This window comes from Lissotriton helveticus, chromosome 8, assembly GCF_964261635.1.
Source record: "Lissotriton helveticus chromosome 8, aLisHel1.1, whole genome shotgun sequence".
Classification (NCBI taxonomy): domain Eukaryota; kingdom Metazoa; phylum Chordata; class Amphibia; order Caudata; family Salamandridae; genus Lissotriton; species Lissotriton helveticus.
The window spans coordinates 1,582,026,259-1,582,047,766 of record NC_136069.1 but is presented as its reverse complement, the minus strand read 5'-3'; the positions used below and the strand labels follow the sequence as shown (position 1 = coordinate 1,582,047,766).

General features: G+C 42.2%; 1 pseudogene; it reads right to left on the bottom strand.

Moving 5' to 3' along the window:
- The window catches only part of LOC144773950 (solute carrier organic anion transporter family member 2B1-like), an 846,173-nt pseudogene that overhangs the window by 207,197 nt on the left and 617,468 nt on the right, over positions 1-21,508 (bottom strand).

Here is a 21,508-nt window from a genome sequence, read left to right as displayed (position 1 = left end):
GCTAAAAAAGTATTCTCTGGTTACAAACTTAATATTGATAAATCCAAGGTTATGCCATTGAATAAACATTGCTTTTCTCATATGTTTCCAGATACAGGGTTCACATGGAACTCCAAGAGTATTAAATGCTTGGGTATCCTTTATACTAATAGTATCAAAGAAACCATTAAAATCAACCTCTCAAACATACTTAAAAAACTTTCAGCACTTATTGACAGTTGGTCACCACTATTTTTGTCTTGGTGGGGTCGACTAAATGTAAATGTAAATGTAGTATACTTGTAAAGCGCACAGCTGCCCCAGCAACGGGGCGTCCCGGCGCTGTATAACTCTGGGGAACCCGTCCTGGCTTTCCCTGTGGGATGGTCCCTGCTGGGAGTCCCCAAGGTGGAGCCAGGCATCCCCGGAATTGGTGGGGCCGTTGTGGAGATTAGGCAAGCTAATGCCCAGAGTTGCCGAGTGGAACCCCTGATTAGAGTAAGCACCGAAGCGAGAATTATCAAGTCCGCTGACCAAGGTCCACGACCCTGCCGCGTCGGGAATTGAACCCTGGTCCCGGGCTGACTTCTGCTCTCAGGCCTGCTGCCTCCAACCAGTGAGCCACACTACTCTAGCAAGATTAAAATTATGCTTTATTAACTTTTATCCCTCCATGCTCTCAGTCACTCTCCCACTCTCTTTCTTTAATATTATAAATCGCTCCCTAACTAAATTCCCATGGAATAATCGTAGGACTAGGATATCACTTAGTCGACTTCAGCAGCCAAAAGAATTAGGAGGGGTTAATTTCCCTAATCTTAGACGTTATCACTCTTCATTCACTCTGAAACAAGTTTGGATTTTTTTATCAAATTCCTCACACACACCTTTAACGGCCTGGAGCTCTTAAGAACAATGCCAATATGCACCATTCTCTTTACTCTTTTATCCCGCCCCAAGACATTTTTATTGCCTACGTTCATGCACTCTACTGCAGTTGCAACCTCTTTGTTTAAGGATCATCTTTCTCACTCAGACATCTTTGCACACACTCCTGTTCGGAACAACAAATACTTAAAGATTAAAAACAGAGCTCTATTATGGAAACAATGGATTGATAAAGGCATTATTACATTTGAGCACCTGATGGTCGAGGGGCCTCCTATGGGCTTAACGGAGATCCAAGAGAAGTATGGCATATCTCTCTCACATGCTCATCATTACTCTCATCTCAGATCATCTAATATTTCTACTCAATTCAAGGCATCACAGATATATAAAATATTGTCTCACCTCACTGCTCCTAGTACCAAATCAAATATAGAATTTATTTCGGAAAAAGACTTTGCGCAGAAACTATTGTTTCAGACTTGGGGCTCCATTTGGGGAAAAATTCACACCTCCCCACGATCAGCAGTATTTCTATAATAGGCTTTTCCTCACCACTGCAGATCTTTACAAGTTAAAGTTGTTGGATGGTAACAAATGTTGATCTTGTCCTCATGAAAATAGTGATTTACTTCATATGTTCTTTCTCTGCCCTCAGGTTAAGAGTTTTTGGTTACTCATTTGGAAGAAACTGAATGGGATTTTATCCACCAATTTTCCTTTTGATATTGTCTATGCTTCTCTGGGGGCTCCTCCCCCATTTGGGTACCCAGTGAAGCGTGGGTACATTTATTGACTTGTTTATAGCCATGACTTTTCAGATCATCACCACCAATTGGAAGGATACAGCGAAAATTTAATATCAAGCTTCGTGGAACCTGCCATGTCATCATCATAGACTGGATCGTGCACGTGCCACCTCTACACCCCAATTGATTAAGAAAGACTTACTTTGGTCACCACTTACCACATGTCTCTCCAGGATGGTGGTTTGACCTACTCTGTATCTACATTTTCATGAACCTTCTTAATGATATTATGTTTTTAGTTCTTATTGCCATTTTAGCATTATTGTTTAGCTGCCTCTTAATATCTCCTCTCCCCCTTCCCCTTCCTAGTCCCCCAGCCCCCTTTTCATCAAAATACTAAATTGCATTTGTCTAAGTATGGGTTTAGAAGGTTTTAATTGTTTTTGATAATATACTTCTTAACATGGTTCTTATCTGTTTATGGTTGAACTTATTTCTTTATCTCACTTCTTTTATTTCAATCTCAATAATGGTACTATTTGACATCTGTCTGTTTTATACTGATGTTTTACTTTTTATATTATCACAATAAAGCATTCTAAACACACACAAAAAAAGAGTTACAGATTTTTTTGACATTTTGACAGTCCTGGAACCTTGTTTTACCTTCCAACCGGCACATATCCTGGAGCAAAAAATTTCTGTGTTGGACATCCAAGGAAAAAGATGGGGAGGGCTATGGCAATGCACAGGGCCAGCACAATAGCACACATGGCTCCACACTGCGTACGAGACATCTGGAACTTCTTCATGACTGCTCCTCCAGCTATGATTCCTGCCATGGCTGAAGGAATGTGCATAGCACCTGAGAAGATCAACCACATGACAGGGGTAATTGTATAGTGTTTCAATCCAAGGAGCGGCACATACAAACAAGAAGTGATGTTTCATTCCAGTACTCCCTGTTAGGTTATATGGAGATATTCCTGGTTTTCCCTGCTGGGAGAGCTGTTTTTATTTCCTTAGGACTGGAGAATGTGAATGAACTAAGATTATCCAGGTTTCCACTTCACTCTATAGTAAACCCCATAAGGGTTTACGGATAAGGAAGGGTACTATGCACAACAGGGAATAAGAGACAAACTCTGCTATGTAAAGGATGTATCTTGCCTCTCACTCTCAGACCAGTTATCACTGTTCAACCAAGTAATGAAATCGAAGTCCCTGCCCACAAATAGACCAACCTACCGATGATCTACTTCTGCTTAGTGTTTGCTAACAGCACTGGAACATTGCCTGAAACACTGCTCTGACACCAGGGTGCTGGAAGACCCCAGCATAACCAGGGGAGGCACACAGCCATCTTCTGCCGTTATCCCCTGTGATAGAGATAGAGATGAGCATTAAGTGGGAATTAATGACCATTACTCTTCACTTAAACAAAGTGTGGAAACATTTAAAAATTGTCTGCAACTTGTACTGCAATGGTTTTCAAGTAACCTCATCCGCTACAAGTGTTTAATTGCAACATTTCCGTGAGACACTCAACAATTACCAAACAAGTCTGGGGCATTTGCCTAGCAGTTTATGCCCCACAAAGATGTGAGTATCAAGGAGAGAAGCTGCTGTTCTCGAAAGAGCTAGAGGCTATAGGGCTCCTGTCACTTTAGGGGAGGTTTCCAGATGATATTTCTGCTAACCCTATGCATTTGTCTACATTCAGGAACACCATCCTTGGTTATGCATTAGTCAACTTGAATATAGTGTCGCTTATAATCAATTTTAAAAGTTGAAACAAGATCTGAAAGTGAACACCACCACCATCCTGAAGACACTCAAATAGATGTCAAAGCTTTACTCCCTAAAGATGTCAAGTGGCTGTCACAAGTACTCAGCAAAATTCAAACTTGACATATCACCATCTATAACTAAATATGCGAAAAATATATAAACTGGATAGGCACCTGACCCTAGAGTATCACAGAAACAATCTGACCAACAAAGCTCAATTCAATCCTTAGTTTGCTTTGAAATTCCAGATAGTGATTCCAGACAAAGAGTTCAAACAGACAATTTGGGCCCTAATACTGGGAAAAAGCCTTTACTACGCAACCATTACAATGCATGCAGTGGGTAGAAGGTGTTGGATTTAATTCCAACATCTTACCTACTGTTGCACACACTGGAGTTGGAATAAAAATTAAATCTATTCTAACTTTCAGCGCTCCCCCGACCGAAAGTCGATGTAAAAGTTGCCGTTGCAACGGCATGTGATGTAATGGCATGAGTTGTAACGTCACATATTCGCAGGTGTCCGAAAATATGTTTCTCCATACCATTCTGCATTACATGAGATGTCAATAGAGGTTTTCCAAAAGCAGAGTCTTTTTGCTGAGAAAATATATGCAAAGCAATAATTACTATATAATCCATGGAAAGCTTTGTTTTTACCCAGTATTCTTTTAATTGTAGAATCATATTTTGATCTTGGCATGCTACACGCTCCATTAACATTGCCATAACAGATCTATACTGCAGTCGAAGCTGTAGGAATTGTATGATCCTGCTGCTAATGCATTTTCCACATAATTATGGATTTAAATGACTTACTACCTGATCCACCATATGCAGGATAATTGTAAAACTAAAAAAGGTCCTAGCTCAAACACATACAAAAATACTTAAAAACCCTATGTGCTGCCACACAGACTTTTACAAAGACTAACTTGTCATCTTGCAGTTACCCATAGCTGCATCCTGATGTTAAACTGATACAAATCAGGGGGAATCTGTGCTCATCCACCATTAATGTGTGGTTAAATGATGAAACATCAAATTTATACTGTTATAGACTGTGGTACATTAACCCGCAAAATGTACCACTTATTGCCACATAATTTAGACAACCCTAATAGATAATCTGGACCTCCATTGCTGAATAATTCCAGTGGCCCCGGCTAGTTAATCTGCATATTATACTGACACCAGATTGTACAGATGAAAATTCAGCTTGATTCTTTCATGGCAAGACACTGAGGCAGTAACTTTCTACAACGTTTTGTTCATCTTAGCCATTATCAGATTAGCCATCGACGCTGTGATAGAGAACTGTCTCTCCGTATATTTGGCCATAAATACCATTATACCAGCCACCATTGCAGATAGCATCACCTGAGCCAAAATCACCAGCAGAAAGGCAGGTTTCTTTAGGTTTTTCACTAAAACCTTGGGGAAGACTAAAGAAAATAAACAGAACAAACATGAGCAACTGATCTATAAAAATGTATACAGGTTCTTCATATGAAAATTATGACGCTCATGTCAATAACATATTCAATGCAAAATCTTAATTTTCTTTAGTGCTAAAGTCGATGAGCTCTGCAATTTTTCATGCAATGTAAACACTCAAGCTAGGTTGCAAATTTGAATATGGTATTTCAATGTGAATACTTATATTTTAATTAGATTACTTTTATTTCTCTCTGCCTTTGGAACATGAATTCCAAATCAAAAACATCCTCCTGGACCTCTGTCCCGATTTGTCTGGGTGGTTGACAAAGGATATGAGACTGTTAAGGTAGTTGGTGCCTGAGTTGTATCCTGCCTTGAATGTGTGGGTGAAGAGTTTGAATTCAATGCATTTCTGAATCAGGTGCCAATATAGTTCCCTGAGGTGTGGTGTGGTGTGAGTTCTATATGGGAGGTTAAGGATAAGTCTGGCTGCCGAGTTGGATGGTTTGTAAGTCAGCTGCTTGATGATCCTGATGTGAAGGGTGTTGGTGGACCTTGCCCTCCTTGCAGGGTCACCCCCAAACTTTTTTGCCATTTTTCCTCCACTTTTTGCTGAATTATGTTTTTTTGGACTTAGAACTCTGTGCGCTATGCCACTGCTAACCAGTCAACATGCTTGTGCTCTCTCCTTTTAACATGGTCTAATTGATTTATACACAACTGACATATTTAATTTACTTGTGAGACCCTTGTAGAGTGTATAACATATATCCAGATCCTGTAAATAAAATAAATGCTATTAGTGCACCTGCAACACTTATTGTGCCAGCCACTTACGTAGCCCCTTAAAACATGTCCCAGGCCTTACATTGCAGCCTGAATACATTTTTAAGCTGCCATGTCATTAAAATCCCCTTGTCAAGTCTTAAACACCCCCTGTATTACATATGTCACCCCTGTGAAAATAAAAGATTAGCCATGTACTTCGAAGTTTTATATGTCCTGGTAGTGAAAAACTCCTATATTCATTTTTCACTACCGCGAGTCCTACAACTCCCATTGGATAACATAACATTGGGGATTTCTTATAACATTTAATAAGCTGTACTTACCAATTAGGACCAAGTAGATGCTTCATGTTTGGTGTCTATGAAATTGTAATGATAAATCCTCTTTGATGGTAAAGTCTGATTTTTCATTACAAGTTAGAAAATGGCACTTTTAGAAAGTTGCTATTTTCCTACCCATAACCTTTTAGGTTTACATTTGTTTCATTTATTTTTAGAAGCAATCAATAAAAACATGCATCCCATATACATCCAATGGCTAGTTAGAACAATAGAAGGAGACAACGATAACAGGGAAAAGTAATAGTTAAGGAAAGCAAAAAAGGGGAGGGAATGGGCCTAAAAGTTAAGAGGAGAAAAATGGGGATGGGGACAAAATGTCTCGGTAGCCAATGCTTGAGGGAAAGTATGAGTAGTGAAGGTTTCCCCCTGCACATCGGTGAGTGTCGTGTTCCAAGCGTGTAAGGCAGAGGACCCGTAAATAGCCTGGGAAACTCCTCTCCCCAAATTCATTTGAAAGAAATTGCACGAAGGTCACCCACGTTTTGTCAAAGAATGTAAACATGTTGGCCACGGCTGCTGTTAATTTTTTCCATCCTCAAGAGATTCCATAACTTGTGCAACGAATCCAGGTGCATCATGACCAAATCTGTGCCCCAACGGGTCAGAAGGATCTGTTTGGCCGTGCCATGTGCCAGAGTGATGGCCCGACCGTTTATCGATTTCAGAGGGTATGTAGGGGGTTGAGAAGTCCTAGGAGGATTTGTCTGGGGAACCCAGGGATGTCTGTGCCATAAATCTCAGTGACACCTGCCAAAACCTCTGCCCAGAATCTTGGGGCAGTTCCAAAGAAGATTTGTAAGTGTGCCAGTCTGTCCACACTGACTCCAACATGGTGCATCACTGCTCTGCTTTCATTTAGCTACCCTAGCCGGAGTATAGTACCAGTAGTGCGCAATCTTGAGCATCATTTTCTTGCCTGTTGCACAAAATGCAGAGGCGCAGGCCCTATGGCAAATGTCCCTCCATTCTTTGGAAGTGATGTTCACACTCATCCTCCCAGCAACATTGTGCTAGTGATTCATAAAGCACAAGTGGGGTGTTTGAGAACTTATATATGTCAGATACTAAGCGCCTATCAGAAGAACGAGTGAGGAGTCATTTTTCAAAGGAGGTCAGAGGGTGGTAGCGTCAGGGCGAATGTGAGGTTGTAGGAGCCAGTGTCAAAGGGCCACATATTGCCAATGAGCACTGGATGAGAGGCCACAGTAGATTGAAGTTGCATGAATTTCATATTCCTGTCAATATCAAAGAGGTCACTAGACTAGGTAGTAAGATAGTTGCAATCATTTTTTAGAAGTCTGAGGTGTAACCATCCTGGCCAGGCACTTTGCTTGGCTGCAGATATTGCATGGCCATGTCTAGTTTAGAGGAGTCATCTGGGGAAAGATGGGCCATGGGAGCCTGTGCTAAGTAATGTTTAGCGTTCCCCAAGTCCTGGGCCTCAGACATGTACAATGTAGAAGAGAAGTGTTCAAACTCCTGAGCTATGGGTTAATACTGGTCAACCCTAGTGCCCTGAGAGTCCTCAATCTCCAGTATTCTGCATTGGAGTGCCTGAGCACAGAGTTTGTGTGCTAATTGCTGCTTACCTTATTGCCCCTGCATAGTATTTCTTATTTGTATGCAGTAAAGCATTCTCAGTTTTATCAATGTCTAGGGCCTTGAGTTGCCTTCCAGCTGCCGTAAGTTGGCACTTCACTTTAAGGGAGCCTGTTTGTTTATGCACCCATCTAATTCCCTTATACCACATCCAGCTGTGACCAATTATTCCTCCTGTCCCTGTTTACCCGAACTGCTATGGCGATAAAGCCGCACTGGGTTACCACTTTTAAAGTGTCCGGCAGCATTGCAACAGGAGTGTGTAGTGTATCTCAGAGGGTACTTGTTATTTCAGTGACTGTGGTCTCATATACAAGGAGTTTATGATTAAGGTGCCAGGTACGATTCTGCAGCGGAGCACCCAGAAGATGGCATGTAATTCTTATAGGTGAATAGTCTGAGAGTGCGGCCATCTCAATATCTACCACTCTGGTAGCAGCAGTTAGACGCGGGGAGGTAAGAAAAAAAAAATTCAAGCATAGGACTTTATAGATTTTTGCAAGCCGCTTGTGTTGTCGCCATACATCAACTGATTCCACATCCATTGTTCTACATTAAAATCACCTCCTAAAAGTACAACTCTATCTGGAGTGGCTAGCACCTACTGCCACCTCATTTTTAAGGAAGGCATCTCTGTGATTATTGGGAGCATAAACATTTACAAGTGTAAACTTATAGCCCTTCATGTCAATGCTCAAAGATCTGAATGTACCTGGTATCTCTGCTTGAGTCTGGGTCACCCTCCCCAGAAAATGTGTGGCCAGTAGTATTGCTACCCCCGACTTCTTCCCCAGCAAGTACTGGTGGTCAAACCATCTGGAATGTAAGCACTTCCAGTCTCTCTTAAGGAGGCATATTTCTTGAATTTGACAGGCATTGCATTTTGAATACCGAAGGAAGGAGAGGCGTGCTAGTTGTTTTACTGGAGCATTGATACCATAAACATTCAGGCTCAGGATTTTAATCCTGTGCTATAGGGTAAGTGTAGCTACTTACATGGAGGTAAGTTGGACCCTACATTATTGACTGTTTAGCGATCTGTTGACATTTGGATGCCTGCCTAGTGCATTGAAAGATGTGAGCTGTTCTAACAAAGAAAACAGTGGATAACAATAAAGAACACAACCTGGAAACACATTGATGATCTAAAATCACAGGTTCCATCTTGTCTAGCTTCTGGTGCGACTGGGGAGGGGAGTTCTGCTGCTGAAGAAGGAAGTCAAAATTGAAGAGTGTATGGATTCCAACACCTCTAAACCCTTAGCGAGAGTGGGAGGAGTGCCACATCTCAGATGGTTGTGGGCAGCAAGAATCGGCGTGGAGATCATCCTCTTTCTAATCATTGTCTGGTTCAGAGGTGCTATCATGCCTTTGAAGTTGGGTCAACAGAGCAGCCCGGTCCTGATGGCGCTCCAGTACAGAAGGTTGTTCAATGAGCGGGGAAAGTAACGTGCCCCAGCGCAGGAGAATGCAGAGTGCCTCTGCTGAGTTTGGGTGGGGCCATCCTCTTGCAGCGTGTCCATATCCAACAGTGACCGGGCTTCCTCCAGGGTGTGTGTACTGCAGGTTCATTGTTCCATACAAAGGTTGGATGCCCCCACTTATGTCTGATCCCTTTGTCCCAGAGAAGATTGGTGAGTGGCCAAACGATCCAGCAGCACTGTGGGTTAATAGGAGATAGGTCCTGCTATAGCCACTACTTTGCACCCTCAAAGTTAATGGCATTTATGCTTCTGACAGCAGACATGATGACTTCTTTCTGAATATGATAATGGAGACAGGTGAGTATGTCCTGAGGCTTCCCAGGGGATTGTGCTGGTCTGCCACACCTGTGTGTGCAATCTACGACTATGTCTTGGTCAGCCAGGGCTGGGACCACCTGGTGAAACAGGCAAAGCATGTAATTCTCTATCTTCCCCAAGTCAGCATGCAGTGGGTCACCATTTATGTAGATGTTGGAGCACTGTGACTTGTTTTCAAGAACTTCTAGCTGGTAGTTGAGGTCAGCGATTTTGTCCAATAGTGTGAGAATTTCCCAGCTGTGTTGCTCAAGTTCTTCATCATGAGTGTCGCTGATTTGATCCAAGGAGTCGACCCTCTGGTCAACTTCACCAATACTCCTCATGATGTCCTTGACAGCAGCAGCTGTCTCCAGTTTAAGGGCCACAATGTTCCTGAGAGACCCAAAAAGGCTCGCTAAGAACACCCATGTGACTGGAGCATCAACGTCACAGTGGCCCCCCGAAACAATTGTGGCAGGGGCAGACACAATGGAGGAGGGCAGGAGGCAGGGACAGTGCACCCAGGGAATGCTGCTGAAGTATAATCCTCCAAGGCAAAGTGTAGAAGATGCCAGGGCCAAGAACCAGTCTCTTCAGGGGGCCCATAGCGGGAATCTGTGCCCTTAGTGACCGCTACAAGGGAGGCCCCCGCAGGCCAGCACACAGGATAAAAGGCCACAGCCCAACCTCAGCATAGAGCCAAGGTCCATACCGTGCTTCAATATTTGGGGCTCTGGCAATATCGGAGCAGTCTCTGAGACTGGACGGGTCCTCAGAACCAGGTTGGGGAGCGCTGATCGAGGCTTAATCGTTTCAGGGTGCAGCTCTGGTCCTAGGGCCCTTTCTCTAGAGAACGGCCTCAAATAAGGTTGGATTTTGGCCTGATTATTATTTTCCTTGTACATCGCCGATTTAGCCAAGACATTAGAGTTGGATAAGGGTATACCTCATAAGCTGGGAGGTACAAAAATAACATATTTGGCCTATGCAGATGACTAGGTGATTCTGTCACAAACACCAAAAGGAGCAATTATAAGTGGGCCCCCAGGCCCAATGGAAAGGGCTATGTCCCTAACTGAAAAGTCATAAATATTCTCTTTGGGAACTCAATTAGTCACCACAAAATCTCATCAACCATTCACTCTAACATTCATCACCATAATCTCATATATGCTTCAATGTTGACCTCAAAACTGAACAAATCAAATATTAATATTTGTTAGCTAAATATTGCATCTTTAATGCTGTATCATATTATATAATGTTTAAAGCAGCATAAAGAATATATACACATTGAGTTAAAAATGTCAATCTTAAAAACACATGTGCAAAATATACCAAATTCCATATACAATAAATGGAAAAAGTTACAAAAATTGTAGGAAGAACACCAGTCTAGTGCATTTGTCTTTCTGATTTGCTAATCTGTATACATCAACCCAAAAGGTACATTAAATAAGAATCTATTGTACCCTTGTGTTCCTCACATTTAGCCCAACTAAAGTGTTGACATGTTTGGGTGGTTAACTTGGATTTTCTTCTTCAGGACTGTAAGATATCTCCCATATAAAATGCCTATTGTTACAAAATGATAAACAAAATACAAATGGTTATATTTTGTATTTAAAAGTTCATGGAATCAAGGTGCTGGGGCAAGATGGCGGACGCATCGGCGTTCGAGTTAGCAGCAGGGCTGGTGGTCTCGCTGCCTGAACCCTTCCGACCTTTCTCGACAGTATCTAACTGCAGCCCTGAAAACCTGATATCTTAGCGGCTGGCAGCATGGCTTAAACGGAATCTTTAAGCGCTCAATTCCTTTTACCTGTTTTCTTTCCCGAGATGCGGCTGGATCTCTGGTGCTGGTTCCGCCAGTCGCTACAACCTACGTGGCGGCATCCATCTCTCCCGCATTCAAGAGCGAAACCGGGACCACGGACTGGAGCGGAGGTCAGCTCGGCGGCGGTTATCAGCTCGCAGCAATCTGCTACTTTAGGCAGACGACTTCGCACACAGAAACGGAGAAAGGGGGACACCACTGGAGTAATGGCCCCAAAGAATCCTGCGGCGGCTCCCAAGCCACAAAACAAGCCAAAGACGAGGGCAACCACGGCCGCACAGGAAGGTGCTCAGAGTACTCAGATCGCCCAGAATGTTCAGAATGCGCGGAGTAGCGGTAATGTCGGTAACACTGTTCTGCAGGATGATCTTCAGGACCTTCAACAGGTAATTTTTAACTCTGACTCTGCTTCTGTGCCTGTTTCGACAGTAGCACCAGCAGCTCCAGCCGTAATAACTACTGTTACTACTGTTACCCCTTGCTCAATAGTGGGGGATTCTGGGAGTTGTAGGCTGGGAGCCATTCCTAAAATCCCAGACATGTTTGCTCAAAAAAAAAAAAAAAAAAAAACTTTAGAACCGGGAACTATTCGCTTAAAGGGCAACACTGAGAAAACATCAGTAATTGCAACTGAGAGCTTAAATATACCTAGTGATATTGGGGTGAATACAGATACTGCCAATGGTAAAGATGGCTCAAAAGAGAGTCAAAACTCAATGTCTTCACAGCCAATTATTTCGGAATCCCTTCAGACTTCTGGAGAGCTAACTCACAAGACATTATTAGAATCAGCACAGGATGCACCAGAATCTTTACTAGCTGTGGAAGATGTTGAGTCAATAGATTCTGCGGGTAATTTTTACTCTATGACTGACCTATCGGTGGCTCTAGAATCCGAAATCCTTGAGGCAGATGGCAGATGGAGAGACGATATGAGCGGTAAGAGTCTGGGATCGCAACAAGATTCTCTCGGCTCAGTGGGACAGGAGGAGGGTGAGGAGGAGGAAGATGAAGATGAAGATGAGGATGAGGATCCCCCTCAACACAGGTCGGATTGTTGTGTTAAAGATATTACAGTATTCACAACAAATGGAGATACTCCTCCTAATGCACCAAATACAGTTGCACTACAGAAATCGCAGACCCAGGATAGCACACAATCTCAATCGACTGGTACTACGCTAGATACCCTTTGTCAGCTTATGATCCAGCATCGGGAGGAGACAAGGGCAGAAAATCTCCGCACGTAAGGTGCTATTCGACGACTTCAAAACAACCTCAGAAAAGTTGCTAAATCCTGTAATGAGACATCTGCTAGAGTGACTGAGGCTGAGGGGAGAATTTCAGCGATCGAAGATACTGTGATAGGTCAACAAACACAAATTTCATCATTGGTAGGGCTGAGAGATGAGATAAATTGGAAACTGGGGGATTTGGAGAACAGATCACGTAGGAACAACCTTCGAATCCTGGGTGTTCCTGAGGGAAATGAAGGCGGCAATATAAGACAATTTGTAATTGATCTCTTTTCGGAAGCATTTCCAGAGCTTGTGCAATGGAAATGGGATATGGAAATTCAACGTGCACACCGATTCCCATTTCAAAAAAGCACCAGACAGGGTACTAACCTAAAACCTAGAGCAATCTTGATTTCTCTAAACAATTTCTTGGCAAGAGAGGCTCTCTATGACTTTGCCAGGCCAGATCGGAAGAGAAGGGGGAGAGGCGTGGAATTCTTTGTCCGGCCGGACTATTGTCATGCCACAGTGGAGCAACGCTGGCAGTTTCGACAGTTAATACCCGCCTTCCAGGCTAAAGGCGCCCAGGCCTTTCTCTTGAATCCTTCCAAACTTAAAATAATTTTCAAAGAGAAATCGTACTTTCTGACATCGGAGGGTGCAGCTAAAGAGCTTTTGGCCTCATTCTGAATGCAATTGCTGTAAACGACTATTGACACTTTTTTGCTCCCTTTCTTCTTTCTTTCCTTATGTGCTTTAGGGAGGGCACAAAAGGGCTATTAAGATGTCACAAGATCGTTGAAATTAACTCTTCTTGCACAAACAGTCTTATTGACACTTGGGTATCTAACCAGTTAATTAATTATATAATGACTAAAAAGAAGAAAAAAAAAGAGAAAACCATTTTCTTTTTGATCTGGCACAAAAAATGGAGCTATAGTGACTGAATAGCAAGAGATTAATTAAGGAAGGAGGGGGCAGTGAGACACCTGATGCTTCTCACATCATCCATACTAGGGACTACTAGTCCTTATGCCCGAGCTGGGTTGGGGTCAAGGGGAAGGGGGAGCGGGGGAGGGGGGTTCACTAGGGTGGGTGGGGGGTGCAAGCAAAATCAGAAAAAAACTGATTTGTCATTTTATCAGTGCTCTATCAAAGCTTTTTACTTTTTTGATTAAAAGGGATGAGAACAGAAACATGAGTCTGTATACAAATAACCAATGTGTCAAACAGCATGGATGTATGAAGGTGCACAGAAAGGGAGACTGTATAACTATTGATCATGGGCAACCTCTGTGTCTGTTCTTGGAATGTATGTGGAATAAACAACAGAAAAAAAGGGGGGTCTGTAATCAAATTATGCAGAGCATGAAAATAGACATAGTTTGTCTTCAAGAAACGCATATTAGGTGGAGCGATAGAAATATGTTTAAAGATTTGGGACTACAACTATTAGTTTGTACTAGACAAGGCACTACCACAAAGGGTGTGGCAATCCTTATGAAGCAAGGCCGAGGACGCTTAAAACGCACCAAGGCTGACCAGTATGGAAGATGGGTAATAATCGAACTTGAGATAGATGCTAAGTTATGGAAAATCTGTTCAGTCTATGCCCCGAACTCAGATGACCCCGAGATTATAGACTATCTAAGCCTAGCGTTTTTTTTTGTGGAGATCCGAACATACATCTTGAGGGGGTATAGATATATCTAGTGATGTTATATATCCAGGTTTAAAAAAGAAGACCTATAATGCAATCAAAGGGCTAGTAACGGAATATGGTCTTAGAGATGTGGGGTACGTAAAAAATCCTCTTTCACATGGGTTTACTTTCTTTTCTAACGTCCATCAGAAATGTGTACGTCTGGACTATTTTTTTGTGAATTGTGGACTAATAAATAGTATAGTATTCGAAATTTTCGCCCGAATAATTTCTGACCATAATTCAATAGTAATAGAGGTTCCGACAGAGACTGGTTCTTCCCCCACTTTAAGATCCTGGTCTTTTGATCGGAAATTACTTGCAGATCCATCATATCTAGAAATAATGCGGAAATGGATTGAAGGCTTTTTTTACTTCAATAGAAGCAGTACATCTATTCAATTAGTTTGGGATGCATTTCAAGCCGGGATCCAGGGTGAAACACTTTCCTATTCAATTAAGAAACAAAAAATTATTAAAGAGAAAACAGAACAGAATTTTAACCTAGTACGAGAATGGGAGGAAAAACTAGCCATAGCAATCTTTAAACATCAAGATACTGAACAAATTAAAACTACACTGGACATACATAAGGCTAGGCTTTATGAAACATTCGCCGCTAAACTAGCAGAACAAATTCCTACATTCAGATCTCAGATCTACAAAATGGGAGAAAATTCTGGAAAAATACTAGCAAAAAGAACCAGAGAGAAAGAAAGCTTAAACTCTATTAATGCGATACAAGATGAGGCAGGGCAGATTCATAACGACCCAGATCAAATTCTCAAGGTATTCCAGCAATTCTATTCCCAGTTATTTAAAAATGATAATGTGGCATATTCTCCGGATATGTTGTGAAATTTTATTGGAGAAAATAATATTACAAAATTGAGTGATTTACAATCAGATTCCCTCGAAGCTAACATTACATAGGAGGAAATTGAATCAGCCTTGCTTTCGCTGGCGACGGGGAAAGATGGCATCCCTCTTGAATTCTTTAGGAGGTTCAGAAATGTTATGAAAGAAGACTTATTGCTTACATTTCAGGAAGCTCAGAGAGGGTCTCCACCAGCATCGTGGAGTCAATCCACATTGATGGTATTTCTTAAAAAGGATAAACCTCCCCTTAATCCCGCGTCTTTTAGACCGATATCTCTAATAAAGGCTGATAGCAAGGTTTTTTCAAAAATACTTGCCACCCGTATGTCAACAGTGATATCCTCTATTGTTTCACGATGGCAACACGGGTTCATCCCTAATAGGGATACTGCGGACCATGTTCGAAGAGTAATTGCCATGATGGACTGGGCGCAGGTTACCAACACACCTATTGGAATCACCCTGTTGGATGCCGAGAAGGCATTCGACAGGGTGGCATGGCCTTATTTATGGGATGTTTTGGCTCTGAAAGGCTTTGGACCAAAAATGTTAGAGGCTCTGAAAGCTTTATATCTATCACCAACGTCCTGTATTAAAATTGGGTCCCGTAACTCTAGCCCGTTTTCCATCTTTCGGGGTACTCGGCAGGGATGCCCGTCATCTCCACTACTTTTTTCTATATATATTGATATCTACCGTAATCAACTAAATCAAGAGGAGGAAATAAATCCGGTGGAGGTGGCAGGGACTCCTTACAGAGCATTGGCATATGCTGATGATGTTGTGGTGACCACCACAGACATTGTAAAGGCAATCCCAAAGATTGAAGAGATAGCGGAAGAGTTCGGTGCTTTTTCGGGCTATAAATTAAATTCCTCCAAAACTCAAATTCTATTTGTTGGCCAGAATCCACCTACACACCTTAACATAGTATCCACCGCAACATACTTAGGAATTAAGATCACAACCCCGATTTCAGATATTCCCAAGCTTAATTTTATCCCCATTCTCAAGAAAGCAAATACTACTCTGGAACGGATTAATCACTTACATCTGTCATTACATGGCAGAAACAATGTACTAAAAATGTAAATAGTTCCGCGATTTCTGTATCTCTTTCGAACCATACCTCTTGAGTTTCCAATAGAATTTTTTAAACAACTGGAGAGAATGGCGGGAAGATTTCTATGGGGATACAAACGTCACCGCAGAGCTTTTAAAAAGCTGACTGTTCCTAAGGATAGAGGAGGATGGAGCACGCCACATTTTTTATTTTACTACCTAGCATCAATACTACAGTTTATTAATCCCTTAATTATTGGTATTGAAGCCCCAATTCACGAAGCACACTTTCCCTCCATCTATGAATTTTCTTTAGGGGTAGAAGCTTGTGGCTGCTTTCTAAAACATGTAGAAACATGCTATTTCAAGAAGATTAAATTTAAGATTGTAATAGCAGCATACCGGGCATGGAAGATTATCAAGCGGCATCTAGGAATTCCAAATTTTTTGAGATATACCCCCCTGTCATCCAAGCAAATATTGCCTGCTATTTTTAGGGATCATATTATGCTTAAATGGAGCAAACAAGGAATTAATTATATAAGTGATTTATGGTATAATGATGAAATGACCTCTTTTCAGTCTCTTCAGGCTAAGTTTAACATTTCAACTCTGGATTACTTCAAATATTTTCAATTACATAGCTATTTTAACACTTTATCATTAGGGCAACGTTTAGGGCTCCAGAAAATATCTTTGATTGAATCCTTATATACTAAAAGAAAGATAGGCTTTTTTTTTATAATTTATTGATTTCATCTTATTCAGATGATTTATCTACAGTACAAGGCAGATGGACAGAAAAACTCGGGGTGACAATTGTGCTGATAGAAGATTCCATTCTGATGGCTAACGCTATTTTATTGACGGGTAGATCTCGTACTCAGCACTATATGGTCCTTTTTGATTTATACCACACTCCCGAAAAAATTTCCAAATGGGGAGCATCTTCAGGCACAGCCTGTAAGAGATGCTCGCTAGAAGAGGCGGATGCAACTCATATGTTCTTTTTATGTCAGCTGCTCTTATCAGTACTCACTCAGATACAGACTTTTCTGTCTCAAATCCTTGGCTGTAATATTACCCTGACAGCAGAGCTGATTTTGATAGGTATATCCTCTGATAACATTACTGAAGATAAAAAAAGCTCTTATTTATCTGTATGTCTGTGTTACTCAGGAATGGATTAGCCCAGATCCGCCGCAATTCTGTACTTGGAGGGCCCGGCTTCTAGCGAAGTATAATTTAGAACCGGCAATTTATGCTGTGAAAGGTCGTTTTAAAAGATTAGCGGGAGGGAAATTATGGGCTCCAATTCATCATTGGATACAGGCAGAATTGGGAACCTAGACGATCTTTGTCTAATATAAATTAAAAAGATTAACTTTGTTTTCTTTTTTGATATGAGCATCTGTAGAACTGTAATATTTTCCTCTTACTATGTTTGTATATTTTCTCTCAATATGAAATATGTATCTGATTTGCTTGCAATAAAAAAACAATAAAAGTAAAAAAAAAAAGACGTCCATAAATCATCAATAGTCTGATAGTTATGGTCCTCAAAGTCCAATGATGGGCCCACTCACTGAAAGAATGGTGTCATTTACCACTTTCTCAAGTTGAGTGACTACAAAAGGTGAAATATCCACTTCACTGTAGTGGCCTACAACATCAGTTAAACCACTTACACAAATTTAATCTGGAGAATGGATTAGTTGCTAATTTTTCCAAACTGAAGCTCATGACATTTGGAAAGAAACTAAATTCATGTGATGGGTCCTAGAAGATGGTACAATATGATTATTTCAGGGTAATATTTGACAGCAAGTTATATCATGGTCCAGCCATCTAGCCACCAGAAAGCTTAAGTCAACAATGATCAGCAAATCGGTTTAAGATAGGTAAACTTGTCCGGCGGTAATGCTATCAGCGCATCACTGAAACCGTTCAATATGAAACTGATTCCATACTTGCTATGTGCATCTCTTGCATGGAACCACAAGACCATATGCAGCCTTGATAAAAGTTGTGTGCAACCTGATGCAATCTGCTTCATCTCCGCACTGCCACCTGCCACTGTGTCACAAGGCTCTAACATCACTCCTCTACAGAAGCACCATGAGCTTCTTATATGACTGTGTAAAAGTGGATCTAACATCACTAAAATACCTAATTTATCAGGAAGTAAGCAAATCTACATTAAAGGGCTTAGAGTTTCATCTTATCTTAGAATCTTTTACCGGTCTCCCGATACTTGTACAGATTGTGATGTTTTATACCTTTTATTGTAATCCTTTCATTATTACAAAACTTATATTATTACTACTACTATCAACCAAACTTATTGCTCAAATCCAAATTGTTCATGTTAGCAGAAGTAACAGTGCACCAAAATCTCAATGTATGCTGATAGTGGATAGAACAAATATCCATGAGTGGAGACCTGGGAAGAGTGCGGGTGGAAGGGTTGGAGGGTGATCTACACAACATAAACATGTGCACTAATAATTATGAACAGGGAAATACTTTCTATTTTAGAAGTTACAGCTGACATTGTCAAATTATCCTTTAGTTTCATTGCGGTCAAGCTAAAACATCTATTAAAGCCCCTCCCCCCACCACCCCCCGGCTCCAAGTGAAGTCTAATATTGAGCAAAAAATTGATGCTCCACTGCAAACCAATCTGAGTTCTCATGTAAGAAACATTCCGATTAACACAGTAATCAAAATACATTAGTAGCAGCCCACAACCAGTGTACTGTGTGTCCCAGGTATCTTCACTGAACCTCAGACAATCAATCAATCAATGGGGTTTGTAAAGCGCACTACTCACCTGTTAGGATCTCACGGTGCTAGGGGTGGGGGTGTGCAGCTTCATTGGGGTCATCTGAAGAGCCAGGCCTTGAGGTCTTTCCTGAACTAGAGCAATGTAGGACTTTGCTGGAGGTGGAGGTCGTTTCAGGTCTTGGCTGCGAGATATTAGAAGGACTTTCCACCCGCTCTGTTCTTGTAGAAGCGTGATACTGTGGCCAGGGAGAGGTCGGCTGAACTGAGGTTTCTCTTGGGGGGTGAAAGGAGAGGCGGTTGTTGAGGTATTGAGGTCTGATGTTGTGGAGGGCCTTATAGGCAAGTGTGAGCAGCTTGAAAGTTATTCTTCTTTCGACGGGGAGCCCCTGGAAATCGCATGGGTGCTGGTTGATGCAGTTGTGCTGGGGGATGTCAAGGATTAGTCTAGCTGCGGTATTCTGCATGGTCGGGAGCTTGCAGAGGATTTTTTTGTTGATTCCAGCTTAGAGGCAGTTCCTGTACTCCAGTCTACAGGTGATGAGGGCATTTGACAGTTTTTCTGGATTCGGAGGGGATTAATTTGTAGGTTTTACAGAGTTCATAGTTAGAGATGAGTCCAGTATGATTCCGAGGTTATGTGCATGGTCTGTCAGGATGGGCGAGTTTCCAAGGGTGGGGGGGCCACATGGTGATGTCCCAAGCTGAAGGGGTAGAGCCTAGGATGAGGACTTCTGTTTTCTCTGAGTTGAGTTTCAGGCAGATGTTCTTCATCCAGGTTGTGACGGCTTTGATCTCTTCTTGGAAGTTGTGCCTGGTGATGTTGGGTTCCTTGGTGAGAGAGAGGATAAGATGGGTGTCATCGGCGTAGAAGACGATGTTGAGCCCGTGGTTTTTGGTGATGGTTGTGAGGGGGGCCATGTAGATGTTGAAGAGGATGGGGCTGAGGGAGGATCCCACTGGTACTCCACATCTGGTCTCTGTTGGTTGTGAGCGGTAAAGCGGGAGTCTGACTCTCTGTGTTCTGCCTGAGAGGAAAGATCGGGTCCAGTCTAGGACCTTTACTCGGATGCTGTGGGAGACAGTGTTGAAGGCTGCTGAAATGTACAGGAGTATGAGGGCTGCTGTTTGGCCCTGGTTGAGGAGAGTGCGGATGTCATCAGTGGCGGTGAGGGGGGCGGTCTCTGTGCTGTGGGTGCTGCGGAATCTGAATTGAGAGATGTCTAGGATGATGTTAGCTCTGATGACCTATGTTAGCTGGGTGTTGACGGCCTTTTCGATGACCTTGGCTGCAATGGAAGCAGCAAGATGGGCCTGAAGTTCATGAGACAGCCCAACAAATGGAAAAGAAAGATATATATAATTAAAAAAATTGAAGTTGCCCCTGTCCATGTAATTGTAGCAAAGGTACCACACAGAATGACACTCTAACCTTCATTGTCTGTGGTGCACAAAATGTGGCCAAAACAATGCACCCTTGCAACAATACATTTATTTATTAAATTTGTAAGGCGTGGCAGCTACCCAAAAAGGGTTTCCCGAAGTCGGAGCAGGCCAAAGAGTGTATAGCAGCTTTGTGAGATTATTGGTTAAAAAGCCAGGTTTTCAAAGATTTGTGAAACAGGGCATAGACCGTTTTGTTACAGAGGGCTAAAGCAGAGAGTTCCATAGTGAGGGATCAAGGTAGGCGAATGATCTACCTCCCATCCGAGATAGTTTGATTCTAGGTACCGAGAAATTCCCTTGAGTGGAGGAGCGAAGACAGCGGGTAGGCAAGTAGGGGCTGACTAGAGATTGTAAGTACTGAGGATCTGTGCCTATTTTGATTTTTAATATTTTGCTCAGGGCTTTGGACATGATGCGGTTCTCAACCCTGAGCCAATGCAAGTTCAGTAGATGGTTAGAAAATGAGGTAGCTCTTGGAACCCTGCAAAGTAATCTTGCAGCAGAGTTTTGTACCACCTGCAGCCTGTGAGTCACGCCTTGTTGGATCCAAGCTAAAGAACGTTTCCGTAGTCCAGACTTGAGGTGATAAGAGCTTGGACTACTGTACTCTGGGTAAAATCAGGCAGCATCCATATGGTCTTTTCAAGCCACTTCAAAATGGTGAAACAGGTGGCGGTTACCTTGACTGCTTGATGGTGCATAGTAAGTGAGTCATCGATGATTACTCCTAGATTGCGGACTTGACTGGAGGGACAGGGAAGTGCTCCCATCTCACCGGGCCAATGTTGTGGGCCCAAGAGATCTTTGTTTTTGCCAAGGATCACAACCTCAGTTTCTCCCCGTTTAGTTTTAGATGATTAGTATTCATCCATGATGCAATTTTCCTCAGGCCTAGCTGAAGGGGGGATGGTCTACCCATACTTTCCATGGAGAGAGAGTAGATGATTTGATGGTAGCTCCCAGCAATAGACAACACAGATCACTTCCTCTGCCATCTTACCCTACACTAATCTCCTCAAAACAATGCCTATAGCCAAAGAACATAAGGAGATAACAGCAAGGAAAGGACTGACATCAGGATAATGGTTCTGTGTTGTTGGATTTTGCAAAGGGCTATGCTAAAGTTTGCAACTTTGCAAAAGTGGTTAAGTTTGTAATATGCCACATTTGCAAATTACTATGCAACCAACAAAGAGCACAAAA